This window comes from Spermophilus citellus (assembly GCF_964194105.1).
Source record: "Spermophilus citellus genome assembly, chromosome: 16".
NCBI lineage: Eukaryota > Metazoa > Chordata > Mammalia > Rodentia > Sciuridae > Spermophilus > Spermophilus citellus.
Window position 1 is genome coordinate 86,996,037 of NC_138196.1, and position 27,160 is coordinate 87,023,196.

Consider the following 27,160-nt stretch of genomic DNA (forward strand, 5'->3'; position numbering starts at 1 on the left):
GAGATCAGATCACGTTGGATTTAGAGCAAACCCCAAATCTAATGCCAGGAACCCTCGGAGGAGGAGGCCAGGAAACATGATGCATCCATAAGCCCAGGAGTGCCAAGGACTGCCAGTGGCCACCAAACCCTGGAGAGAGGTACAGGACTGACTCCAGGGCAGGAGAGGCCAGCCCATGGAACCTGGTTGCAGACTCAGGCCTCCAGGACAAGGGGAACTGTCTGAAGCCACCGAGTCTCCGGGGCTCTGTTATAGCAGCCCAGGAAACAGTGGCCCAGTCTGGCCCCAAGAATATTTTGTGACTGATGCCACAGAAGCTCTTCAAACCAGGGACTTGAGCTCCTGAGATCCTGCCCCCAAGCCACCAAGCCATCACCACTGTCTGCCTGTTGTCTGGCATCTCTACTGTCTTCCTGGCCTCCAGAGTGCACAAGCACCTCCGAATCTCAGCAGGGAACACATGTGCCTCATGCAGAAGTACCAAGAACGGTGCATACTGGGAATGCAGAGTCCGCCTGCCACCCCGCCCTGGCTGCCCCAACAGCATCCCCTGTGTGCCAGCTCCTCTGATGCTGCTGCTTGCTACCCACACGCCACAGGCAAGGGACCCATTCACCACACTAGCCTACCCACAGGTGGGCAGGAGCCTTGGGGACACAGCGGTGCCATCCATCCACAGCATACATTTACTTGCGCTGGGGTACAGGAGAAAGCGAATCAGATGCACAATTTGGGAGTGTATCCTGCACTTGGGAGGCTCACAGTGCAACAGAGGGAAAGAACAGCCAGCCACAGTCATGGTTCACCTCCAACTGATGAGGCCGGCCCTGTCTTCACAGCAGGAGAAACTGAGGCACAGCTGAGCCATAAACCCACCACTGGGCTCAGGAATGTAGCTCCAGATGCCACACTCCTGACACACCCTGCCAAGCCTCACGAGGAGTGATCAGCAGCACCCAGGCAGCCAGGACCCTGGTGACCGAGGCACGAGGGACCTTAGGGGTGAGATGATGAGCCTGAGCGGATGGAGATGGCTGAGGGTCCTGCCTGGTGCCTCGAGCCAGTGTCTGAGCTCTCTGAGGGGTGTGTGCTGGCAGAACCCAGGAGCACTGGTCTGTACCGAAACAGGAGTCCAGCCTATGTCTTCTCACGCAGATTCTGCCTGAGGCTTGCTGCCAGGCCGGCCAGGGCCGAGGCTCGTGGATCACAGGTCCTCAGCTTCTGACACCTGCTCTTTCCTGGTCTTCAGAGGTAAGTACAGGTGGGTGTTTTTGTCAGAGGGGTGCGGTGACTTGCCTGAAGTCAGATGGGGGCACATTTCTTATTTTCCAATCAATGCTCAGAGATGCTGTCCTCAAATATTTTTAGCCTATCTGTACCAAACCAGTCTCTCTTAGAAGTAACAGAACAACTCTAATTTAGGTCCCAGCCCCATGGAGAGTAAATGCCCACTTAGCTGGTGGCTGCAAACTCGGGGGTTGCTGACCTGAAGGAGCCAGTCTGACCTGCAGATCGACTTCCCCTTATTGCATGACCCACACTGTCGAGCCGCCTTCTGTGGCTGGAGCCACTCAGAATTTAACTGTGATCAGGTGCATCTCAGAACTTGACATGTACGCCTCTTAGTCTCGGTCACAGACTGCTGTAGACACACTGCCCGCCTCAGATCCACGGCCAAGTGTGGGCTCCTCCGGGAATCAGCTTGTCCTCACAGCTCAGAGCCATGCTACCTTATGAAGCAGCCCCTAAGTCCCCAAACAGCAAAATAGCAAAAAATAAGAACTACTGCTAGCAAATCAGACCAAACACCCAAAGAAATCACGCTGTGAATGATGCCAGGCCACTCTGCCAGGGGAGCATGGCAAAGCTACTGGACATCCGGCCCCCCATACCGCTGGGCTCCCTGAAGCACTCTGGCCTCTTGGCCCAGGTCTGTGAGAGCCATCATGAAGGAAACCTGTGCCTGTGTCCCGTGCTGCTCCTGCCCCTGGTTCCCAGTCCAGAGGAAGGACTTACAGGTTGGCAAACAGGAGAACTAGAATGTCAGCCCCTTTCTGTTTCTGCAGCCTCCAGCATCAAAGCCTCAGCAAGTGCTTTGTCTTGCTACATGAAATTAAAGATCATTCTCCTTTTGTTTTAACATGTTTTAACCCCTAGTGTTGGTATCAGTGAGCAGACACAATTCTCAAAGACCAAAGGCCATGATCTGCTTATAAACAAATCCCACTCAGGGAAACCTGCACCAGAGACTCCCTGGTCACCTGGTCCTGTTGACCTCCTGAAAGACGTGCCCATGTTCAGAACAGAGATTCTAACCCTTCAGAAGTAGACGTAAGAAATCACGACAGTGCAACCAGTGAATTACAGAGACAGTAAATAGCCCGAAGAATTCTTAGAGTAATGTGATTTATATCTGTACAAGAGAGGAATAATTAGGTAATTAAAGACTTATGCCCTTGTTTCACAAAATAATAATAATAATTGTTTAGTAAAACTGCATGCACCATTTGAACCTTTGGACTAACATGAACTGTATGTAACCCAAATTTACCTGCGTATAGTAGAGAGCATTCTGATTTCTCTGTTTCCTAACAGCCTGTGGATACAAATGGCTAGCTTTGACTGACCACGACTCTCTGCACACACCATGCGAGCTCCATGGAGCCTGGTGTCAGCACTCTTCTCTCATGGCCTGTTCTTAGGTTGTAAAGAGAGAACTTGGCAGGAGGACATTCCTGTAGTACAGTGTGTACAGGGTGGGGCTGCCACCTCGAGAGTACCGACGGATCCAGCAGGCCACGGGTTCTCTGGGTCAGGTCTTTGCTAACCCTGAGAACAAGTCTGTCTCTAGCTTCTCCCAAGGGGTCACTTTTATGATTCACTAGAAGATGAAGCTGGGAGGCTGAAGCAGGGATTTGTGTTGCTGAACCGGCCTCTGGTGCTCTGAAAGTTCTGTGGACATGATCACATTTTCTCACTACAGTTGCTCTTACCTGGTGGTGAGTTCCCGTTTCAGCTGAAAAACTGAGGTCTGTCAATTTGGTCAAGTCTGGAGTGATTAACTGGCCAGGCAGAATCCACACCCAGCTCCATCAGGCCCTGAGTGGGCACAGAGTGCAGCAGGTTCCACAGGTGCTCTCACCACGCTCTCTTGGAGCCTGGCAGTGCACCTCTTCTACTCAGCAGCTGGGGGCTATCGCCGTAGGGGACACAACCCTGCTTCAACAGTTGCCCAGCCACCAAGAGAACAAAGCACGGCTCTGGAATGCAGACTCGGACATGAGGAAGTCTTGCAGACCCAGAAATCAGGACATGAAGCAGGAGAGAGGACGGAGGACCAGGGGGTGTCCAGTGTGTGCACCCTGGTCACCCACCAGGGAGCAGGCAAGGTGAGCAGAGGAAGACCCGCAGAGCCACGCACAGCCCGCGCAGGGCAGTGAACGAGTCCGAGGTGAGAGCAAAGAAAGGAGGCCCATTCCCTGGGGCAAGGGACATGACCCACACTGCTGAGCCACCTTCTTGGCTTGAGCCACGGAGTCAACCTCAGAGCAATATGGATAGATGCTCTGAATCAGGAGCATGGCTTCCAGCACCTGCAGGGTCTCTCGGGACTGCCCTGGGGAGTTAGGTGAGGGGCTAGCTGGGAGCGTTCCCCACTCCTCTCCCTCACTCCCTCCTGGCTGCCACAGTGGAGTTCACACAGAGGACCTCATTCCATCTTCCCCACCCCTGGTCCGCACAGCCCAACAGGCACCACCCTCCCACGTCAGAAGACTAGCAAGTGCAGGTCCAAGGGCTTAGGTGCCGATTCTGGTGCTGCTGGCCAATGCCCACTGAGGAAGGGCAGCCAGGGGGTGTCCAGTGTGTGCACACAGCCGGGCACTGGGAAAGAGGCCTATGCTTTGGATTTCTGATGGAAAATATTTGTCAACAGGACTTTCAAATAAATAATCCATGTGCAAATCTCCTATAAGTAAGGAATTTAAGTACAAAAATATGCTGACCCAAAGAGTCAGCAGGTTCTGTCCTGCCTGTCTCAGGCTGGAAAACCTAGGTCACTCATTCCACTGAGATCCAGACCCAGCTGGGGGCCTGCAGGGGTGGAGCGTCCACTCACTGTCCTTCCGGCTTCAGTGAAGAGCAGAGGCCCATCTGCTGTCAGCACTTGGGGCAGAAGACTCTTGATGAACACATGTCTCTTGTCTTCCCTAAGATCCACCTGCGGCCTCAGAACACAGGGTGAGAACACCCATTATCACCTAAATATCTACTCCAGAGATGTGATTCTGACAAAATGCTTTCAAAAAGTAGATTTTCATGAGACTCTGAAATGTACATGGTAACATGAGCAAGTTTTGCTGAGCATGTGACCTCAACATTTGTTGCTATAGGAGCAAACTATATTTAACTTTTTGTGTGTGATTACAATTGAGTGAAAACTATTTTTGTGTGCCATTGGCAAGAAGGCTGTTATTATTTTGTTCTCATGCTTTTTATAAAAACAAGTAAAAGCCTTAATGAAGACAATTGATAATGAAAAATCTTTCTAGGTAAGTTATGGTTTTTCCTTACATTTGGATGATTTGGGAGTAGTCTATTCTCAGTACCCAAAAGAGTTTTTAAATCTTGACCAATGCAGCAGCACAAAGCTCACATAATGCAAGACTATAAATCCAGATGCTCCAGTAATTTTAAATTCTGCTGAGAAGAGCATTGTCCTGTTTTACTTAGATTGGGCAGTCATCAGTGCTGTGAATACAGGAGGGGATAGCAAATGCTATGCACCCTTTATTTCCTACTGACAAAGAATTCCATGAAAAATACACATGCAGAGATGCAGCATGTTCTTATATGGAGTTAGACTACCTTGGTGGTGTTTTTTACTCCAAAATCTTGTTTACATGCGAGGAAAACAAATCTAAACGTCTACTAGTAATAGCTAACTGTAAAGCTGACATATTTAAGCCGAGAGTAAACAAATATCAAGTCCTGTAATATCGACACTCAAGTTCTGACACAGCACTTTAAAATACTGAGTGTGCACATGGCTCGAACACACACGTGCTTCAACCAGGAAAAGGAAAACATGAGTGAATAAAGGCAGCTTCCGTGAAGCGCCTCGCGGCACTCGCGCAGTGCACTCTCAGCACCAGGCTGAGGGACAGCTCCCAGCGGGCCTTGGTGCCCTCGGGAGGCTGACAAGGGCAGCACCACCTTTGTTGTACTTCCAGATTTCTTTGTGGAGAAAGCAGATGCATGTAAGTTCCTCAAAAGGATCCTCTTCGTCTTTTGGAAAACAACCCAATAGCAGTTGTGCTAAACTGACTACAGAACTAGTTTCCGCAAACAGGACAGGAATTTGTTCTGTGAGGAAGGCAGCTACAGTGGTGGCCACGAAAACAAACATCAAAGTTGGGTCCTTGAAGATTAGAAGGATTTTTTTGCAGCTTGCTAACCTGCTACGGCTGCATGCTTGGTTACTATGGCAATAGTCTGCCAGTGCCAACACGTCAGGAGGGAGACGGTGGGCCGTTGACAGATCCAGGAGTCTTCCCGTTTCCCAGTTGCTCATAGTCTTCGTGTTTCCAAGACGCCCGTCGGTGTTTTTGCTGTGAGCTGCGGCAGCACTTCCCCTGCCCAGGTTGGGACATAACTAGTCTGCAGGGCCAGCTAGTCAGGACAGGTTTGGTGGGACAAGGCTTGTCCCTCTGTATTCTCCCTCTGGGGCAATGGGCCTTCACACGCCCTCATTCCAAGTTGGTGAACTCATTAGTGTGGAACTGCAGGGCTCTGTGTCTCAGCCAACCCAAAGTTCCCAACCATCTCACCAGGAAGACCCCTACAGATGGGGAACCCGAGGGGCTGAGGTGACAAGTAATGTGTCCACTGGGACATCAGGGAGAGAGAAGGCTCCACACTCAATGCCTGTGGCTTCAAAGCATCTGCTCTTCTGTCTGGATGCTTGTCACGCAAAATCATGAACTCTAAATTTACAAAACACAAACTGGGTAATGCACAGGTCTGTATTCCCTTGTGTTGATAAGTGCATACCTAAATATGAAGTGGAGGTGAGACCACAATGTGACTATAATATAAAATGTCATTCCACAGAACAATGTTACCTGGACAATACAGTGGGTTGGAAGGAGAGAACAAAGTTGTGTTCTGATTACAAAAAACAAAAACAAAAAAAAAAAAACAAGAAAAAAGAAATGTCAGCAAATTTATTAAGATCACAGTTGCATTTCTCTTGATAATTAGTCTCATCTATTTGCCTAACCTGGTTATTACTTGGTTCTCGATACAGACAGGCATTTGGGGACAGATAATGAGTTTGGATATTGCGATTATGATTTAATTACAATCAGTTCCAGTCTCCTCACAGATCCTGCTGGTGCTGGGTACTTTGGCAGTCAATGTCTCAGAAATGCTCACACCTCTGTGGAACGGGACTTCCAGGAGTATAAACAAGTCTGATGCACATGAGCAAGCCTGGGGAAGTCCACTCTGTAGCCACCTGGTGGAATCATCCAAACTGTCGGGGCAGTTAGAAAAGGCTCAGCTAGGCCAGTGCCAGGGGGTCTGCTCCTGTGAGCGCCATCTTCTGCGCCCGATCTGCACGGCATCTACTCCCAAGGGTCGCGTTGTGGCCTGGTCTCTTCTGGGCCACAGCTAGACGTGCGCTGTCCATGTTCAAGTTACCTGCTACCCGCTGCTCCTCCCTCTGTCTCCCAGGCCAAGGGCATTTAGCTGTAAACACCCACAGCACTTGTCATAGTGTCTATGCACAACGAGCCCCTGATGTTTGTGGAAGGAAGAAAAACACGTAGATGAGGGACAGAGAGGTGAGGAGAGAAAAGGAGGTGCTGCCCTGACATAGGAGAGGGTGTCAGGCCAGGAGGCCTGGGCTGGGGTCTCCCAGTGGACTGTGGTGAGGAGGAACAGGGCCTATCAAAGCCAGTTAGACTGCTGTGACTCTGGGTAGAGCAGAGACTTCTTCCTGGAAGCAGCTGCCCCCATCCTCTGGAGACCCCGCACCCCAGCTTCTCTCCAATACCATAGATCCCCACAGGCCGGGCACCAGAACCCTGTGCATCCCACCACAGGCCAACAGACAAGGTATGTGAGAACTGCCGATAGCACAGTAAGGTGGTGCAGCAAGAATAGGCTCCAAGACACGGTACGCTCCATGAATAAGCTGGAAGCAGTGTTGAATCTCAAGAGGGGACTGTGTTGGAAACACCCCACCTGGACACCCGTGCTGCAGAGCCAGAGCTTCACATAGGGAGGAACACGTGACAGCCACATCTACATGTGGGAAATTTGGGCTGACTGTATGTAAGAGCTGGTTCAAACCCAAGCACACTAACTAATCTTGTTCTCTGAAAAATGCACAAACTATGGATGTATGCATCCACATTCTTTTGTGTATGTGCCAGCACTCACGCACGTGTGTGCTGTGTCCATGCACATGTGTGTCTGCATGCCTGTCCAGCCTGAAGATAAATCCAGCAAACCACCTGCAGCAGCTCTTTTGGGTGGGATTTGGAGTAACAAAGTACCCTCTTTCTCTAAATGTCCCTTTATAAAGTAAACAGCAATTAAATACCCAGAAAGGAAAACAATAATTTTAAATTCACAGATGTAACATAAAAGGGTAAGTTCTAGCTCTGCAAGGTATGACACAAGGTGTTTAGATAGAGACATCTGAAGAGGTCTTTGACCAGACACTGCTGATGGGGTGGGAGGAACCTGCCTGACTTCTGAGAACTCCTTCACGCACCGCACTTACATTTAAGTAATTTAATGTAGGTGAAATGTAAAGTCCTAGGGCATAAAAGGGAAATGACCAATAGTCTAAAATATCATTGAGGGCATCCTCCTCGGACCTCCCCCCACAGTGGTTTCACGGGAATTTGTGCTCTGTGGGAAGGGTCCCGAGGCAGGCACGGCTGTGCGGTCTCACATCAGGGCCTTTCCCCACGTGCAGGAAGACTCAGCTCCAAGTGTGACTCTGACAGTAAAATCATTGCTGTTTCCCTACCCTTTTGTCTATTCATGTAGTTTTAAATATAGTTGTGAAAACCACTTAGTCATATTTATAGGCACATTGAATTTTAAAGTTAGAGAGTCCCTCAGAGAATACCTAATGCAAACTACTCTTTTACAGAGAATAAAAGAGACGCCGGAGGGGGAGGATTTACACCAGGACCCTGGGCCTCAGCAGCAGAACTGGGCACCTGGCCCAGGGCCGCCAGCCTCCTCTTCCCACCGAGGGCACTTTGGTACCTCAAGCTGACACCTCAGCTTATGCCCAAGTTCAAATTCTGCAGCCCAGGTAAAGACACCAGCTGCTCCTAACTGTTCTGACAGACAGGTCACTTCCAGGAGGACAGAGAGTGTCATCTGAGCTGATGGAGCCACCTGGGGAAGCAGGTGCCTTTTGCTTCTGGAGATGAGTGAGCAGAGGCCTGGGCTGCATGGCCTGTTGGCACAGGGGCCAGGTTTTCAGATCACCAGGTGCCCTCGGCAGGGAGGCCCTATGAGACACAGAAGCTCTACAGTCAGGTCTAGCTCGTCCAAGTCCCCTCCCTCTTCCCTCACTGACCTACACAGGCCCAGAGCTCCTGAGGCTGAGCATCCTTCTGTGACCTTGCAGGATGGAGGGCCAAACCAGAGCCCAGTAGCGCTGCTCAGAACTGTGTCTGCACTCTTTGCCTCCCACCAACTCATGGCAGTCCTATCACAGATGTTCTGGTGCAGATTAAGGATCTGAGGCTTTGGGAACTAACAACTTGACCAAAGTCATTGTCCAGCAGAATGGCACCCGGCTGGCCTCAGAACCTGGACACCTTAACAGAGGAGTATCACAATATCCACCCTTGCATGCCCCAGGGGCTCACATGTGCAAGCACAGAAGGAAGATGGACTGGGTCTCCTTACACAGCCATACAGGCCCACAGAGGAGAACTGAGAGCACAGAATACACTGTCCACATCAATTTTCAACAATTCACTGCTACAGCTGATGCCGATTTACCCCAATTCATGTTGAGACCTAATTTCAAACATGGTGTCATGATGTGGGGTGTCTGAAGGTGTGAGGCTGTGAGGCAGAGCCCCTACCAGTGGGACAGCCCAGATAGCGGCATGGTCCCCCACCAGTGTGTAGCACTGAGGAGCACACAGCTGCAGTCCTGGCCATAAAACTCTGCTGGCTCTCAGCTCCAAGGGCCAGAGGTTCTCAGGCCCAGTTCCTGTAGTGCTCCACAGCAGCCTGCAGGAGCCAAGGCAGGCCAAGGTGCTCCAAGCAGAAATAGCCCCTCTCAACAAAAGGTTCTGGGAAAACAAAGTTGGGTCCCTCCTTCACAGCACACAGCCCTCAGAATGGCCTGCAGGCCTGGATGTAAGCCCACAGCTGCAGAATGCCCAGAGCAAGCCCCACAGGTAAGAGGTGGCTTCTTAGACCTGGCACCAAACCACGAGGACAGAAACAAAAACAGCCAGCCCCCCCTTCACCAGGGTTCAGAAGGCTGAGGCTGCAGAGGCAGTAGGGGACACAGTGCGAAGATAAAGAAGAGCTAACACAGAGCAGGGGAGACACTGGAATCCCCACCAGCTGTGAGAGAGTCAGGCCAGACACTCAAACAACTCCTCACTTTCAATGGATCAGGATAGGCACGAGCCAGAAAGCCCACAGGATGGTCGATTCAAGCAGCCATCACAAGACTCAGATCTGAGTGGTAACAAGATACCACCTCACCTTCCCGGGAGTTCTGATGAACAAGAAAGTGCAGCAAGAGGCACAGGTAGAGGGATGGGAGCCGTGTCCCACTGCTGGACTGGAAACACCCAGCGCCAAGCCGTGAAACATGGTTCAGTGAGGTCCCAGTGAGTGAGAAACACTGTATGACCCAGAAGAGCCCAGTTCTCACCACGTACCCTGGGGAGCTGGGGACGTGCACACTTGTCTACTCGTGCTAGCATGCAGGTGCCCAGAGGCACTACCAAAGACAGGTGAGAAGTTACGCACCGACGTCCAGCCACTGAGGAATGAACAGGTAGAACACGGCCACGCAGAGTGAATGTTTTGGAAATAAGAAAGTCCTAAGAGATCCCAAATCATCGGCCCTGAACACCTCCCCCAGTGAAAAGAGCCAGACCGGAAGGCCCCACGGCTGTGTGACTCCTCTCACAGGAAGGCTCCAGCAGGCTGACCTGCCACTCAGAAGGCAGATCCTGCCAGGGCCTGGGCCAGGGCGGAGGCAGCACCTGTTCCTGGGCTGCAGGGGTCTTTCTGGGGTAGCAGCAACGTCCTGGAGTCAGATAACAAAGATGGCTGCTGACCACTGAATTTCACACTCAAGAGCACTCTTCTCCATGAAGCAGCTCTCAAAAGTCACGCTGCCACTCGACTAAAGCAGGACCGACAACGCACACCAATCTCAGAAACACTGTGTAGATTCACTGAGTGTTTGATAGACACCAGGCACCAACTCAGAGGCTGAGAGGAAACAAGGGAGGGTTTGAGGAAAACTCCACACTCAGCAGGAAACCTTATAAACCATGGACCCTGTTCCCCAAGCACTGGTCAGCAGGGATTTGAAGGGAGACAGCTGCAGCTGTACTCGTGAAAACAGCGTGAGGCTACTGTGCACATGGTGCCCACAGTGGGGTGGGCTCACCCGCTGAGCACCAGGGCACTCTGCACCTCAGCAGTGTCTCTGGCTATGGGCAGGGGACACAGGAGCAGGCCACAGGCATCCAGGACCATCCCCACCCAGCGCGGCTGCCCTCAACCCGCTCTCGCTACCTTTCCTGGCAGAGGAGGCTCAAGCCAGCCCACTCCCTGCAGGAGCACACCACATCTGTGCAATCACACCACAGCTGGGAAGGGGGCACACGACCGAGGTCACCTACTCAAGTCAGGAGATGCCACTCAGGCGTACAGCGTGCCTTTGACAGAGAATCGCGAAGCGCATGCCTCTTATCATACGGATTTCACTGTGCTGAACTAGAGAGCTTTCAGAGCAGCGCAAACCAAGGCAGCAGGGAATGAAGGTAATTAAACTCACATTACTCTTCCAAAGTAGCGTCTCCTTTAGTGACAGCCTGGCTGTACTCTACCTGCCACTGATGTGCTGGTAAATGGACAGCTCTTGCACTGACGGGCTGCTCTTCAGGATTTTTAAACAGAAAAATCTTCAGGGAAGTGGGATTGTACATTCCTGGCATTCCCTCACCACCCCTCCTTGAGGCCCTGCTGTGGCTGCATGGCAGGGAACAGATCTTCAGTCCTGCCACCACACCAGCCACATGGTCTCTCCCAAGAGTCCAGGCACCTCACTCCCTTCTTGCAGGTACTCACTGATGCTTGCTGCCAGCCACACTCCCAGGTGCCAAGGCATAAGGCAAAACCCCATCCCCAAGAAGGGCCTGGGCAGAAGGGACCAGTGTGCAGGGCAGGGACGGTTCTGGGTTCGGTGTCAGTTGAGGGCAGGAGTCTCTGGGATTGGTCAAGAGACCCCTGTTCAGCAGGCAGCCCCCCAGTGCCATGTGCTTGCATCTGAGCACATCTGGCACAGCAGACCTCAATTCCTGCATGTGAGGCAGGGCATGTTGGCAGCCACAAGTCATTAGTGAACATGAATACCCACCTAAATGTAAAGAAAATGAGTTTTGAAAAGAGATCTCAGTGTACCCTGTGCAGAGCTAAGCCCTGGGAGCACACTACTCATCAAACCCTCAGCAGCAGCCTGCAGGTTAGAGACAACCCGGTCCCCTCCACAAACTAGGAACCACTACACTGTCCCATCAAAGAGCTCATGAATGCCATTGGAAATGTGAGCCAGGGGCTGGTGTCTGGGGCTCCAGCTCTGACCAGCGTCCCGCAGGGAATGGGCCAGCTTTGCTCTGGCCACCTCAGGAGAGAAGAGAGGGTGCACAAGCCACCCTTCTGTCCCTCCCTGTGCTGTGCGCCTACTGGGTGACAGCAGGGCCCTCGAGACTGTACCCCAGGGTTGCTCTGCCTGTCTGTGACTGAGATCTGGTCGAGCCCCTCATAGGCTATGGGGACAGGCAATGACATGCCAGCCATACAGAAGCGCATACCTGCAAGGGCCCATATGATGCACACTACCCACATCTGTAGGGCTGACCTTCCACTCTATGGAAGATCTTCTACCTGGAAGTTCTCACGGGACTGACATGTCCCAGACAGGAGTGACACTGAGTTTTAATTAAATTTGCAAATTCGAAAGGTGCACTAGATCCTCAAGTAGTTAGCTGTACTTTAAAACATGAACTCCTAGTGGTTTAATGAATTTATGTACTATGATTTTTGTTTTGACAGCATAAAATGCAACACAACTTACTGAACACCATTTATACTGTGCAGTTAACTTTCATCAATGATTCTGCATTGGAAAGAGAACAAAAGCCCCGCCCAAGGGGACCTAGGGATGTGGTTAGAAAGAGGAACAGTGGACAATGTGGGCCAAGTGGTGGACGGGGATAGAACTGAGGGTGAGGAGGCCAGAGGCAGCACAGAGCCTGGCAGGGCAGAAGCTGTGGACTGCATGGTGTCCTCTCAGGGGGAGGCAGAACGGTCACCTTGGCTCTGACAGGTACCTGGGTGGCTGAGTCTTGGGAGCGAGACCCAGGGTCCAGGGGCTCAGCCTGCAGTAGGATGGGGAGCCAATGGGGAGTCTGGCCTGAGCAGCATGTGACTGTCATGCCTTGAAGGCCATCATGACTGCTGGGTTAGAGCTGAGAAGGACAGGAGGGGAGCGGGATTCAGGCAGGAGGCACACTCAGAGTTGGGTGGACTGGGGAGGCTGCCCAGACTCGGGATAGGCCTCATGTTAGGCCCAGGGGATGGTGGATGGAAAGACTTGTGCTCTGCAGCTCCCAGCTAGCTGCAGCTCAATGGCCAAGACCGGCTGGGCAGGGGGCACCTAACAGGGCTCGGGCCTTTCACAGGCCTGGTAGAAACTCAAGAGGAGATGGGCATGGGGTGTGGAGCTGGGGACCCGTCCCCAGCTGGGGAGCCGTCCCAGCATGCAGACCTGAGACCTCCCCGCACCTCTGCTTGGCAAGCAGGTCACGGCTCCATCTAGGGGACAGACACACCAACAGCTAGCTCTCAGGGCCTCTCAGGCTACCAGGAACCATCACACAAGCACTTTCTGGCCTGCAGATACCTGCTACCAAGCTCTTCCCCAGAACAGCAAGACAGGCAGGGCCCACAGCACACCAGAGCGCCGTTCAGGCCACCACCCTGCAGCGTGGTTCTGATGGGCTCTCCCCTCCCGGATATCTCACAGGAGCGTCACAGAATGGGCTGCATCTGAGGCTCATGGTGTGGAAAAGCACCGACGTAGACTGAGGTCCTTCCCCCACGTCCCACAATTCCACTCACTGGTCTGCCACGACTGATTACTGTTTTCACATCGTAATTGTCACTTCTTTCTGGTTTTCAAGTCCATGGCAAAACAAGGTAGCAAATATTTTAAAAGTGGAGACTCTCAGTACCCTGACAGCCAGACATGAGGTGAAACGGAAGCAGAGCCAGAAGTTAAACAGGCCCAGGCCAGAGAGCCAGCAGGGGCTTCTGGGGCCTCTGCAGACCCGGAGCCTGGCACGTCCCCACTCTCCCTACAACCACAGTCCTTGTTAAGCAAGGGAAGGGTGAACATGGAACAGGGCCAGGGCATCCTCAGCCAGGGCACTCCAGGATGCCGTGCAATGCCCAACAGGTGTGCGCAGCCACTGCCTGCACACCTACATCAAGGGTCAGACTGTCCGGGCTCCACTGGGTCATCCTGGCCTCCAAACTGGGAAACTGCTGCCTCAAGCAGACCCTTGGATCCTGTGTAGAAATGCACACAGCCTGGCCCCACCTGGATCTGCATCAGAAACTCCAGCACAGGGGTGCCTGGATGAGCTCACCTGGGATCCAAAGCACAGTATCGCTGGAGAATCAGAGGCCCAGGGACAGGAGGACGCCCACGCCAGGACACTCCAAGGGCCCCAAGTGGCTGACAGGGCCAGGGCTGAACTTCTAGGACATGCATCTCCTTGCTGAGCCCCCTGTGTCCCTCCTGGCACCGGCAGCCAGTTAAAGCACTCCTGCTCGGTGGAGAACCGTGTTCAACGGTGTACACGCACTTCCGGGACGTTCCAGATGTCCTGCCTCAGACAGGCTGTGGCTGGCTTGGCCTCTTTTGTTCACACAACCAGGCCTCTGCTGGGCTCTGGGTGAGATAAAAGAAAGGCCCCAACAGGCAGCAAATCAGCCAGTATTGATGGGTGCTAGCCCCAGAGGCAGGCGACCAAGTCTGCTGAGGAGTGAGCTGTTCACTCTCATGTCCCCTCAGCACACTGTCCTTCCTTTCAGGTTGATGATGGCCCCAACCTCATGACCACCATGGACTCAGGGTCACCCTCCATCTCAACTCAGGCACCTGGGTGGCCCAGGAGGAGCCGCGTCGTCTGCTCTGGGTCCGTGGCCCCCTGGGGATCACGAAGCTCTGTGGCCCACTCGTCTTCCCAAAGGTGACCTGAACACAGCAGGACTCACTGAGGAGTCTCCATCCCTGAGTGACGAGCAGGACCTATGTGCAGCTGGCAGTGACCCCCCGGTATGATCCTGAGCTGGTTCTGAGGCCAGCATCAGGGTGAGGCTAGGCTACACCCTGATGTTCTTCTCCTTGTTTCCTCGTCCCATAAACAATCAAGATGCCCACTTGTGATTACTAAGAAGCCAGACATGAGGGAGGGTTTTCAGACCTCAGGGCCATGGGCCACTTGTCATTGCTGTTATGCGCAGCTGAGCCGACCAGCAGAGACCTCAGCCCATGGTGTGACCAGCCACACCTGGTGTCTATTGGCACCTGGGAGTGAGAATGACAGACAGAGGGTCAGAGAGAGAGGACAGAGTCAGAGATAGCCAGAGAGAAAGAAATGTCTGCGTCTGTCCATCAGCCCAGCCCCTGGCCCTCTGCTGGTGAAGGCTGCAGAACTGCACTGGGCCTCAGTGGCTCCACCTCCTACCATCAAGTGCTTGTCACCCAAGATCTCCGTGCATGTCCACGCACAGGGCCACAGCCCTCAGAACAGGCAGCAGCAGAGGAAGGCCTGGTAATGTCACTTGTGACTTACAGCCTCCTGACCATGCTTTCCTCATCTGATGCCCAGGCTACCTGTCGCCAGTTCTCAGGGCTGATGTTCCAGGGCCCAGGATGCTTCAGAAACACACATGAGTGAGGCAAGCTCTCACTCTCAGAAGTGAGTTGGGAACCCAAGAAAAGACAAGCACTTCTTGGGAAGCAGACAGACCGACCTGAATGTTCCTGAGGGTGCCTGGGCCCTCCAGGTCTGTCTGCCCTTTAGTGCACGACAGACCTGGAGGAAGCACGAAGAAAGCCAGAGTCCACACAGCATGCAGAACCCAGGGTGCCCACTCTCTGGACCTTTCGAGGTCCATCTGCTCTTGGTGCACAGATGCCCTTCAGAGGGCCTTTGCCCAAGATGGGCACATACAGCCCTTCAGGGAAGATACTCATGCAGACACCTGCTGACCTCAAGACTTGCAAGGGGCAGCACCTCTGTAAGACAGAAGCAGACAGACTGTGGGGATGCTGCCTTGCCTGCCCCAAACACTCCAAGTGCAGGAAACCCACTTTCCTACTCGCTCATCTACAGACACAGGTGAGGGACATCAGGCTGGCCACCCAGCCCTTAGGTAACAGAGCTCACACAGGACCAGGAAAGACATAGTGGGCAGACTTAGAGGCTGGCAGGTGCAAAATTGACAAATTAACAAATGTGGGAATTCCAGACATGAAAATTTCACCCTGTGTGGACTTGTACCATAGTGGGTAACCATCTTCTAGGGAAAGAGGCTTAGATCTGGATCCAAGAGAGAACACAAATCTCGATCTCCATGACTGTCACCACAGCAGGTCACAATACACCAGGGCATGGGGCCTGAGACCTGGATCCAAGAGACTTAACACAAACTTGACCTCCATGACCGTCTCCACAGCAGGTCACTGTGCACCAGGGCATGGAGACTGAGACCCTGGGCTCCAGGATCCATAACACAAACCCCACCTTACAATACATACCACTGGTGTGATTAGACCTGCCAAAACCAATGAGAAATGAGCCAGAGGTGGATCATTGTGGCCATCAGTGAATTTATTTATGATTATAAGAAACCCTTCAAACATGATTTTGTTCACATACTAGAGAAATCTAAGAATCATAATAATTTTTTTTCTATAAAATCAGTCTTGATGAAACATACTAATTTAACATTTCCTTCTTCTGCTTTAATTTTCCCTTTGAAGGGGATCACAGATTTCTTTGCACTGGAGATGATCTCAGAGAAAATTCCCACTTCAGCCTTCCTCCTGAAGAGGGCAGAAATCTCTCCCAGCCCCAAGCAGGCCTGTGTAGTCTTTCGGGGTTTCCCTGTGTGGGGCAGCCCCAGGCCTCCCTGAGCTCACACGGGCTGCAGCACTGTCCTGCGAGGGTCATCTCCCTCCCGCGTCTGCGGCTTCAGAACAGGGAGCCTTCCTCGCGCACCTGGGGTCCCTCCACAAAGAACACTTCACATGCTCTCCATCCAGTGAGGTGCAGCCTGCAGTGAACCACGGGGGACGTGGAGGGTGGAACTGCTCAGCACCACGGGTCCGCTGCCAGCTACCCTGGGTCCCTGGTGCCTGGAGGTCCTGAGGCCCATCAGAAGGAGAAGCAGCCTTTTGCAGCACAGTTATTCTTGTGGAACTTCAGAGACAACGTATGGTTTTCCTGGGAGGGTGGTGGGGGTCTGCAGGGGCCGTGCCTGGCCTGGCCTTCTCTACAGCTGCCCTCAGGTGGAGCTGTGTTTTGACTCTTCCCTCCAGAAGGGAGGGAAAATCTGCATATGGCTCTGTGGGCTGTTTCTCATGCCTTTAATTTAGGTTCATTAACAAAATGTTAACATTGTTCCTTCTAAAAAGGCAAAGCACATCAGAGGAGTTGAAGATTAGAAACTCCTCAGGGTGTGGGTTCCTTCCACGAAGCTTTCGGGACTCCAGACACCCACTCTGCAGACCCTGGACCTGACCCGCCATGGCCCTGCCCTTCCTTTCTGCACACCCCACTCCTGGATGGCTCTGTGGCCTCCCAATGTCCTTCAGCCCCTGAACCCAGCTGCTGCCTGACATCACCCCTGCACACCCAGCAAACGGGCCTTCTGTGGACATGTGCAGAACCAACCATGTCTGAATTTCACAAACTCGCTGAATTTCTAATGGGACATCTTCCCGTTTCCCATCCCTTGTTCATATCTTTCCTGCAAAATTATTTTCTTTAAAAATATTTAAAAACCTTAACTAAATTCTGAACACAGATACTTGGTAATTATCAATGTTAAAAAATAGTGGGGTGACTTCTAACTTTTTAAATATGATCCTCATTTGGATAATGTTTAAGCACATAATGCAGAGTGGTTTTAACAATTTGTAGAATGAGCATGCCTATAAAAACAGATGCCAGGATGTATTTGTTGGGAATCTGTTTAATATCACATGAAAGCATGTCATTACATTAGGAGTTATTTTCCCAAATATTTTACCTAAACCATAGAATAAATAGCGATGACTATAACACTAAATGTTGTACTTTACTTGAATAAAATAATGAGTCTGATATAGCATTTATGTATGTTTAATTTTAGTTTTCAATATTTCCCATTCAAAATGACAAAACAAGTATCTAAACAGTAATCAACTTTTCTTCTATGAATTTACTCAATTTCCAGAGATGGAGATGGAGATTCATGCAGTGACACATTAAAAAAATTATCTTAATCAAGGATGACCTGCAAAGAAACAGAAAAGAAAATCACTGGGAAAATTCCTAGCTTGGCCAGTGGTCAAGAGGTCAGAAGGGGCAGGTCAGAGCGCACTTACCGCCCGCCGTGGTGACCGCCCTGTGGGCACGTCCAGCAAACGGGCATCAGATCTGCAAAGCCAAACAGAACATTAGCTGTCAGTCAGAGCTGTCACGTCGCACAGCTGAAGTCCCAGGGCCACGGAGCAGAGGCCAAGTGCAGCCTGGCAGGGATAAGGTGAGCCCCACACTCAGGACCAGGGAGTAGAGGGCAAGTCCAGCATTCCCACAGGAGGAAGCCATACCCGAGACACAGGGCACCAAGCCAGACTCTTGCCAGGGCTAGCTCTGTCCCAGCAAATTCACACTGTACTAGGGACAGCTTCCTTGCTGTCCTGCACCTGACTCAGGTGAGGTGAGATCCAGGTACGTAGGGCCACCCCATACAGCCCTGACTGACCCAGGGCAGCCCCTACTGAACTCACACAGCCCTGACTGACAAAGGCACCCTTGACTGACCCCAGAGCTCCAACTGACCCCACATAGCCTGCCTGATTCAAGCTGGCCCTGACTGATTGCACTTGGCCTGACTGACCCCGTGAAGCCCTATTACCCCGAGGTGCCCTAATTAACCCCATGTAGCCCCAGGTGACCTGATGCGGCCTGACTGACCCAAGATATCCTGACTGGCCTGTCTTGTGCCTCCTGCAGAGACACAACTGTCACCAAGGCATTTCCTGGGCCTTTATTCCTGGATGCCTGGACCATGAAGGGACAGTGTGCTGCCCTTGGGGGACTCTCTGCCCTTTGCACATATGGCTTTCCCCTGAGGCCAGGGCATGAGTCCAAAGCTGGAACCTGAGGGCTGACCCATAAGAACTCAGGGTTGGAGCTGCCCGCACCCTAACCTCAGGGCCCTGCCCAGAGCACCCAACAAAGCCCCCCACCCCCACCCCACGAGCTTTTCCTTCCAACAATGTGAAATAGGACAGATCTGCCCCAGGGCTAGCGTCCACACACCTGCTCTCTGCCTTTTCCTGACTTATCAGCTATTTAAAAAGACTTCTTGTCATTAACTGTCACTGCACTCCCCCTGGCAAAGTGCCTGCAGCAAGGATGCTGCTCTGCGCCTGTCTCACAGGGCCTGGCGAGGTGCAGTCACAATGCAGACTGAGCAGCTGCGAAGCCCAGGCCAGTGGATCTGGACCACACCCTCCAGGGACCACCTGCCCTGCATCTGGGCAAGAGAGAGGGCTGGCAGCAGAGCGGTGTCAGACGCCCCAACGGGGACGGGATTATAGGGCTGCAGCTCCAAGTGGCTCAGGCTGCCACCTGTGACCATCCCAGGAGAACCCACGTGGACTGAGACGCACAAGACAGAGAGATGGGCCCCAGGTACAACAAGAAGAACCAGCGCCTCATGAAGTATGTCGACGGCACTGGGCTAATACAAACCCTTCCCACTGCCCTAGAGCGCCATTCCAGGACTGTCCCTCAAAACAGGACCAAAGCCTTGGACCTGGACACAGGGTCAAGTCTGGGCTCCTGACAGTGGGGGCAGAGGACCCCCTCCCCCTCAGGTGTGCAGTCACCAGAGACTCCTCTCCTAGGGCAGCCACATCCTCCTCTGAAGGGCACAGGGTGACCTCTGTACCACCTGACGGGTGTCGGCGAATCCCTCCACTTTTGTTCTGAAGCTAGGTCTGGCTGTATTGCCCAGGCTGGCCTTGAACCCCTGGGCTCAAGTGGTGCTCCTGTGTAGACTCCCTCCTGGGTGGCAAACAAGCCTGCCATGTGTCCTTCCTCCTGTCAGGGTTCAGGAGGGCTGGCTGCTTCCTCTCTTTAGCTCAGCCTCAAACACTGCGTGAGACAGTGGGGATTTCAGAGGCACCACATGCTGCAGAAAGAGGCAGAACCAGGCTTCAGAGCTGCTGGGGTGTCCAGAGTCTCCCACAGGGAGAAGTGGAACCCAATCCAGAGGCACCTGCAGAAGAGGTTTGAAAACACTCTCCTTGCTATGCCCGTGGCACCTTGATAGAGGCATAAAGAGAAGAGGTGGCCCAGGGACACCAGTGGTGGAGGGAAGGAGAGGAGACGGGCAACAGCCCGTGGCCATACTTGTTTCTCATAAAACTCAGGCATCCAGAGCTTTCACAGTGTTGGAAAGCAGCTCCTCACAAAAGTTAAAGTTTGAGCAGCTGCAGACAGAAAGACCAGGAACTGTCTGAAAATAGCAAGAAGGCGACATTGAATGGTAGCGTCACATCTCACTGCAGAGTGACATGTGATGAGGCTGTGCTGTATGCACCAACCACACAGAGCTGGCTGATGCAAGAGAAGTGCTGCCGAAAGAATGGGGACTGCGTGGCCTTTAGTCCACACAAGGTGGACAGTAACCACCAGGCCCCAAACACGATGGATGAGACTTGCCAGTGCCGTCACATAGTAACACGTGCATCCACATGCACACATATGCTTCCATTCACGCATGTACGTGGTCATATTAACACATAAAGCTTACCTGCAGGCACATACAGGCTCACATGTGCACACGCTTGCATACATAGACATATGCACACATGCACACATTCATAGGCTCATTGATACACATGCTGACATGCACAGACATACACACTCACATTCATACATTTACAACACAAGCATGCCCACATATACCTATTCACATGCACTTACATTCACATATGCACAGTCACTTGTGCATGCTCACATTTGCATGCAATTCACACAGTGCACCCTCAAAATTCACAAATGTGCTCACACACATTCATATGCTCATTCATATGCACACTTACATTCATACATGCAGTCACTTTACACACTCACAATCACACATGTGCACACATGCACACATTCACATTTATAAGCACACCCACACACATTCACATGCTCATTCATATGCACACTTAAATTCATACCTGCAGTCACTTTACACACTCACAATCACACATGTGCACACGTTCACATTTACAAGCACACCCACACACATTCACATGCTCATTCATACTCACGCTTCCATTTACATTGCACGCTCACATTCACAGACACACACATCATACACATCCTCGTGCAGTCACAGACAATGCTCTCTTTGGAGTGAGATCAGTTGCTGTCAGGAGCCTCCTCCTGGGTCTGAAACAGACCCTTCTACGTTGTGTCTAAAGAAGGCACCAGACTAGACCCACAGCCTGTGCAGTGGGTGATGCTGTTCCCTGTACCACCCCGACAGGCCGGCTGCCTCACAGGGAGGAGTACATGGATCCTCCTGGAAGCAGACAAATTGAGTCTCTTGAAAGTCACCTGGAATCTAGAAGGGCTTTCACCTGACATCTGCAGGGTGAGCATTTCTGAGCAGCAGCTCCATGGCTGAGCTGTTCAGACACCCGACAGTACCCTGATCAGAGATTCTCTATACCCTCTGCCCCAGGCACCTAGACCAGCAGGCCTGGACAGAAGCCTAGATGGGTGGGTGGTCATTAGGTGAGTATGCGTGATGGCAAAGGTGGATGTTATCTATGAACAGGTCTCTGTGTGCTGAGTAAGAACTCTACAGAAATGCAGCAAGCCAAGGTGCTGGCCTGGTCACAGCGGTTGTGAGGGGACCTCTCCCCAGAATCTGCACAGTGCCCAAGTCCAATCTTCAGAGGACACCAACCTGCCAACACAGCCTGCCCTCTGTGTGGCTCTGCCCACAACGCTCTATGTGTTCCTGTCAGTCACCCTGGTGGTGAAGCAGGTGCTGACACCAGGACAGAGCCACAAATGGGGAGAGGGGTGGGGAGGCCAGAGGAGCACCCAGGAAGCCATCACACAGTGCCAGCCAGGCAAGGGAAAAAGCAGATGTGCCCCTCCAGCAGAGCGGGAGCCGTGGAGCCCCCGGGCACCAGGCCTCCCGTAGCTGGTAGGGCAAGGGAAGGGTAGGGAGAAGGGGGTCTCGCTGCACCCCAGGGAAATACGCTCTATAAAAACCACATGAACCTCGGCTCTGAAACACGTCAGCACATTTTCTTGGCCTCTGCCCTCCTTATGTTACATCAGTAGAGACGTCCAGGCCTCATCAATAATTGGAAAGCAATTCCACAACTGGTCCAGACAGTTAGTTGACCCCAGCACACCTTGTCCACCTGCCAATGATGGACGCCACAGAAGGACAAGTGGGGGGACATGGGAGGCCAACAGAGGCCTGTGCACTAGGAGGGCACCTTTGAGTCTGCAAAGGAACAGAGTCAGTTCAACTGTCCTCTTTGAACATTTCCAAAAAATGAAAATAAAGAGAGAGAGAGAGAGAGAGAGAGAGAGAGAGAGAGAGAGAGAGAGAGAGTTTTCTGTCTAGTGGTTTACAATCTTTAATTCCATTAAAAAAATAGGAAACCTGAACTAGGCTCTTTCCAAGCTTTAGACAAAGGCAGCCACATCTTCTCAGGCCAGGAAGGACTGTGCTCAAGACACCTTGACAGAAACACACTGAGCTCAGTGCCAACCAGTGTGAACACACATGGCCCCGAGGAGCACAGGTCGGGGAGGACAGCCTTTGGTCTACACATGGCCCTGAGGAGCACAGACCAGGGAGGACAGCCTTTGGTCTACACATGGCCCTGAGGAGCACAGACCAGGGAGGACAGCCTTTGTTCTACACATGGCCCTGAGGAGCACAGGTCGGGGAGGACAGCCTTTGGTCTACATATGGCCCTGAGGAGCACAGGTCGGGGAGGACAGCCTTTGGTCTACACATGGCCCTGAGGAGCACAGACCAGGGAGGACAGCCTTTGGTCTACACATGGCCCTGAGGAGCACAGACCAGGGAGGACAGCCTTTGGTCTACACATGGCCCTGAGGAGCACAGGTCGGGGAGGACAGCCTTTGGTCTACACATGGCCCTGAGGAGCACAGGTCGGGGAGGACAGCCTTTGGTCTACACATGGCCCTGAGGAGCACAGGTCGGGGAGGACAGCCTTTGGTCTACACATGGCCCTGAGGAGCACAGGTCGGGGAGGACAGCCTTTGGTCTACACATGGCCCTGAGGAGCACAGACCGGGGAGGACAGCCTTTGGTCTACACATGGCCCTGAGGAGCACAGACCAGGGAGGACAGCCTTTGGTCTACACATGGCCCTGAGGAGCACAGACCAGGGAGGACAGCCTTTGGTCTACACATGGCCCTGAGGAGCACAGGTCGGGGAGGACAGCCTTTGGTCTACACATGGCCCTGAGGAGCACAGACCAGGGAGGACAGCCTTTGGTCTACACATGGCCCTGAGGAGCACAGACCAGGGAGGACAGCTTTTGGTCTACACATGGCCCTGAGGAGCACAGGTCGGGGAGGACAGCCTTTGGTCTACACATGGCCCTGAGGAGCACAGACCAGGGAGGACTGCCTTTGGTCTACACATGGCCCTGAGGAGCACAGACCGGGGAGGACAGCCTTTGGTCTACACATGGCCCTGAGGAGCACAGACCGGGGAGGACAGCCTTTGGTCTACACATGGCCCTGAGGAGCACAGACCCGGGAGGACAGCCTTTGGTCTACACATGGCCCTGAGGAGCACAGACCAGGGAGGACAGCCTTTGGTCTACACATGGCCCCGAGGAGCACAGACCAGGGAGGACAGCCTTTGGTCTACACATGGCCCTGAGGAGCACAGGTCAGGGAGGACTGCCTTTGGTCTACACATGGCCCTGAGGAGCACAGACCGGGGAGGACAGCCTTTGGTCTACACATGGCCCTGAGGAGCACAGACCGGGGAGGACAGCCTTTGGTCTACACATGGCCCTGAGGAGCACAGACCTGGGAGGACAGCCTTTGGTCTACACATGGCCCTGAGGAGCACAGACCAGGGAGGACAGCCTTTGGTCTACACATGGCCCCGAGGAGCACAGACCAGGGAGGACAGCCTTTGGTCTACACATGGCCCTGAGGAGCACAGGTCAGGGAGGACTGCCTTTGGTCTACACATGGCCCTGAGGAGCACAGACCCGGGAGGACAGCCTTTGGTCTACACATGGCCCTGAGGAGCACAGACCAGGGAGGACAGCCTTTGGTCTACACATGGCCCTGAGGAGCACAGGTCGGGGAGGACAGCCTTTGGTCTACACATGGCCCTGAGGAGCACAGACCGGGGAGGACAGCCTTTGGTCTACACATGGCCCTGAGGAGCACAGGTCGGGGAGGACAGCCTTTGGTCTACACATGGCCCTGAGGAGCACAGGTCGGGGAGGACAGCCTTTGGTCTACACATGGCCCTGAAGAGCACAGGTCAGGGAGGACAGCCTTTGGTCTACACATGGCCCTGAGGAGCACAGGTCGGGGAGGACAGCCTTTGGTCTACACATGGCCCTGAGGAGCACAGGTCGGGGAGGACAGCCTTTGGTCTACACATGGCCCTTAGAGCACAGACCAGGGAGGACAGCCTTTGGTCTACACATGGCCCTGAGGAGCACAGACCAGGGAGGACTACCTTTGGTCTACACATGACCCTGAGGAGCACAGGTCGGGGAGGACAGCCTTTGGTCTACACATGGCCCTGAGGAGCACAGACCAGGGAGGACAGCCTTTGGTCTACACATGGCCCTGAGGAGAACAGGTGGGGAGGACAGCCTTTGGTCTACACATGACCCTGAGGAGCACAGACCAGGGAGGACAGCCTTTGGTCTACACAAGGCCCTGAGGAGCACAGGTCAGGGAGGACTGCCTTTGGTCTACACATGACCCTGAGGAGCACAGGTCAGGGAGGACTGCCTTTGGTCTACACATGACCCTGAGGAGCACAGGTCGGGGAGGACAGCCTTTGGTCTACACATGGCCCTTAGAGCACAGGTCAGGGAGGACTGCCTTTGGTCTACACATGACCCTGAGGAGCACAGGTCGGGGAGGACAGCCTTTGGTCTACACATGGCCCTGAGGAGCACAGGTCGGGGAGGACAGCCTTTGGTCTACACATGGCCCTGAGAGCACAGGTCGGGGAGGACAGCCTTTGGTCTACACATGGCCCTGAGGAGCACAGACCCGGGAGGACAGCCTTTGGTCTACACATGGCCCTGAGGAGCACAGGTCGGGGAGGACAGCCTTTGGTCTACACATGGCCCTGAGGAGCACAGGTCGGGGAGGACAGCCTTTGGTCTACACATGGCCCTGAGGAGCACAGACCAGGGAGGACAGCCTTTGGTCTACACATGGCCCTGAGGAGCACAGACCAGGGAGGACAGCCTTTGGTCTACACATGGCCCTGAGGAGCACAGACCAGGGAGGACAGCCTTTGGTCTACACATGGCCCTGAGGAGCACAGGTCGGGGAGGACAGCCTTTGGTCTACACATGGCCCTGAGGAGCACAGGTCGGGGAGGACTGCCTTTGTTTTTCTGTTTGTTCTGATATAGTGAAGGGGCTGAAGGGCTTGTTAAAATTCCTTTCTTTTTAGTGTTCCAGGGTGTCACGCTGAGATGTGGCTCTCCACTGCTGTGGGGCCCTCCTCCCTCGTTCGCAAAGCTCTTGAAGAACCACAACTTGCAGATGCAGAAGGCAGTGGAACTGGACCAGCTTAGTCAAACCTTCTCACTCCTAGGGGCTGAAATCCACAGACCCCTCTCTGGAGACCAACCCCTAGTCACACAGATCCAGAGACTTCACGCCAGTGCCCCTCCCCTCAGCCCCGTGAAGCTTCCCAGCATCCAGAGGATCCACGTCCTGGGGTCCTCACCCTTTGAAGTAAGGATCTGAAAATGCTGGGATCATATCCCCAGCAGAGTGGGCAGGGTCTCCCTGATCTCCTTTGTCCCCTGACATGGTGCTGTCCCCTTCAGTCCAACACCTTGATTGGTATACGACTTCACGGTCACTCCTGGACCTCACCTCCAATTCAGCATGGAGTCAGGGAGACTGTGTGGGGGGAGGTTTCTGAAAAGCGTTAGCTGTGCCGCGCAGCTCACGCCAGGCACAGTCAGAGACCCTGGTGCAGCTGGTAGACCATCCAGTGCTGCTGGAGGAAGGGTCACCCTCAATCGGCAGGGGTCCCGGGGGCCTGCGAGGACAGCAAGGGGCAGCCCAGCTTCCTGCAGCTGCGGGAGAGTAAGAGTCATTCCCCACACACCTCCCTGCTGTCTTCCGCACAGGTCACACCGGAGCTCAGAAACCGCAGAACCAGCTGACTCCCTTATATTTTAAGACAAATACGTAAACTTCACTTGCAAGACAACCAACAGAAGTTGGCCCACCACAGAGGTACTGAATGATTTCATGATTTAGTCTGACTTGTAAAGGATGCACCTGCTTTATAAATGTTATCTTTAGTAATCAGATTTTAATATAGGCATTTACTTCCTGGCGTAGGTTTTAAATGTTGACAATTAGAATATCAGGCAACCTGACTGTTGACAATGGCTGAACAAAGTTCACCCAATGACTTCCCTGCAGGGGAAACGGCGTTGGCCCTCTCCTCCCTGTACTCACTGGGCTATCTTGAAAGGTGATGTCAAGTTCTGTCCTGGCTTGGCTGCAGGAAATCCGTGACTGCCTCAGTTTACCTGCCCCGAGCCACCCTTCCCACAACTGTGCCCAGCTGGGTGGAAGCGGCAGAAGTGGGACACACCATTCACCAGTGCACGTGGGTGGGGGCAAACACTGCAATCCATTAGACTCCCACATGAAACCAAACACCACCCCAGACCCAGGGCTGCTATGCTCTGGCATGAATAACTCACCTTCAAAATGCAGAAATGTGATGCAGACATCTCCTCTGACCTCGTCCACAGAGAGGAAGTGCATACTCCTTACAGGACTTTTGGTGAAGCCCGGTGTTGGGCGCGGTCTGGGCGAAGGTTCTGTAGGGGCACAGCTCTGGCCAGAGCTCTCCACCTGACCTCTGAACAAAGCCACGATGGAGACCTCCAAAGGGCTAGAGGAAGAGCAGGTCTGAGCCACCTACGTGCCCTTGTGGAACGGCAACATGTCACAGGCACGTCCCCCAGGGGCACGAGCTGCCAGCTCACCATGCCAGAGTGCCGCCTGCAGGACCAGCTTGCGTCAGTGAGGCCTGCTGCACGCTCCGAGGGTCGCAGCAGGAGAGAAGCAGACAGGCATCCCACCCAAAAGTCCCTGCCACGATCAAGCCTCTCCTCTGTCAGATCAGCAGGATGTCTGCAAAGGTTATCGAGGGTGGTGTTCTCCTCTTTCTTGTAAATGCTAGGTTTGCACAAAAACGTGTGACAGATTTAGAGTCTGTAAGCTTTTGTACAAGATATTATCTCTGTTTTCTTGGTAAAAACTTA

The 27,160-nt window shown here is 53.1% G+C and overlaps 1 protein-coding gene across 2 annotated transcripts in view; it reads right to left on the bottom strand.

Annotated features, from left to right (window-relative positions):
• Positions 1 to 27,160, bottom strand: part of DLGAP2 (DLG associated protein 2) — a 692,077-nt gene that overhangs the window by 404,139 nt on the left and 260,778 nt on the right. Inside the window, exons 4-5 of one of the 2 annotated variants that reach the window (XR_014019175.1) lie at positions 17,963 to 18,014; positions 17,699 to 17,871 (exon numbers count right to left, since the gene is read on the bottom strand). The exons of the other annotated variant lie outside the window; for it this stretch is intronic. The gene's annotated coding sequence lies outside the window, so the exon portion shown is untranslated. Of the gene's footprint in view, positions 1 to 17,698; positions 17,872 to 17,962; positions 18,015 to 27,160 lie in introns of those variants that run through there. 2 annotated transcript variants of the gene reach the window in all.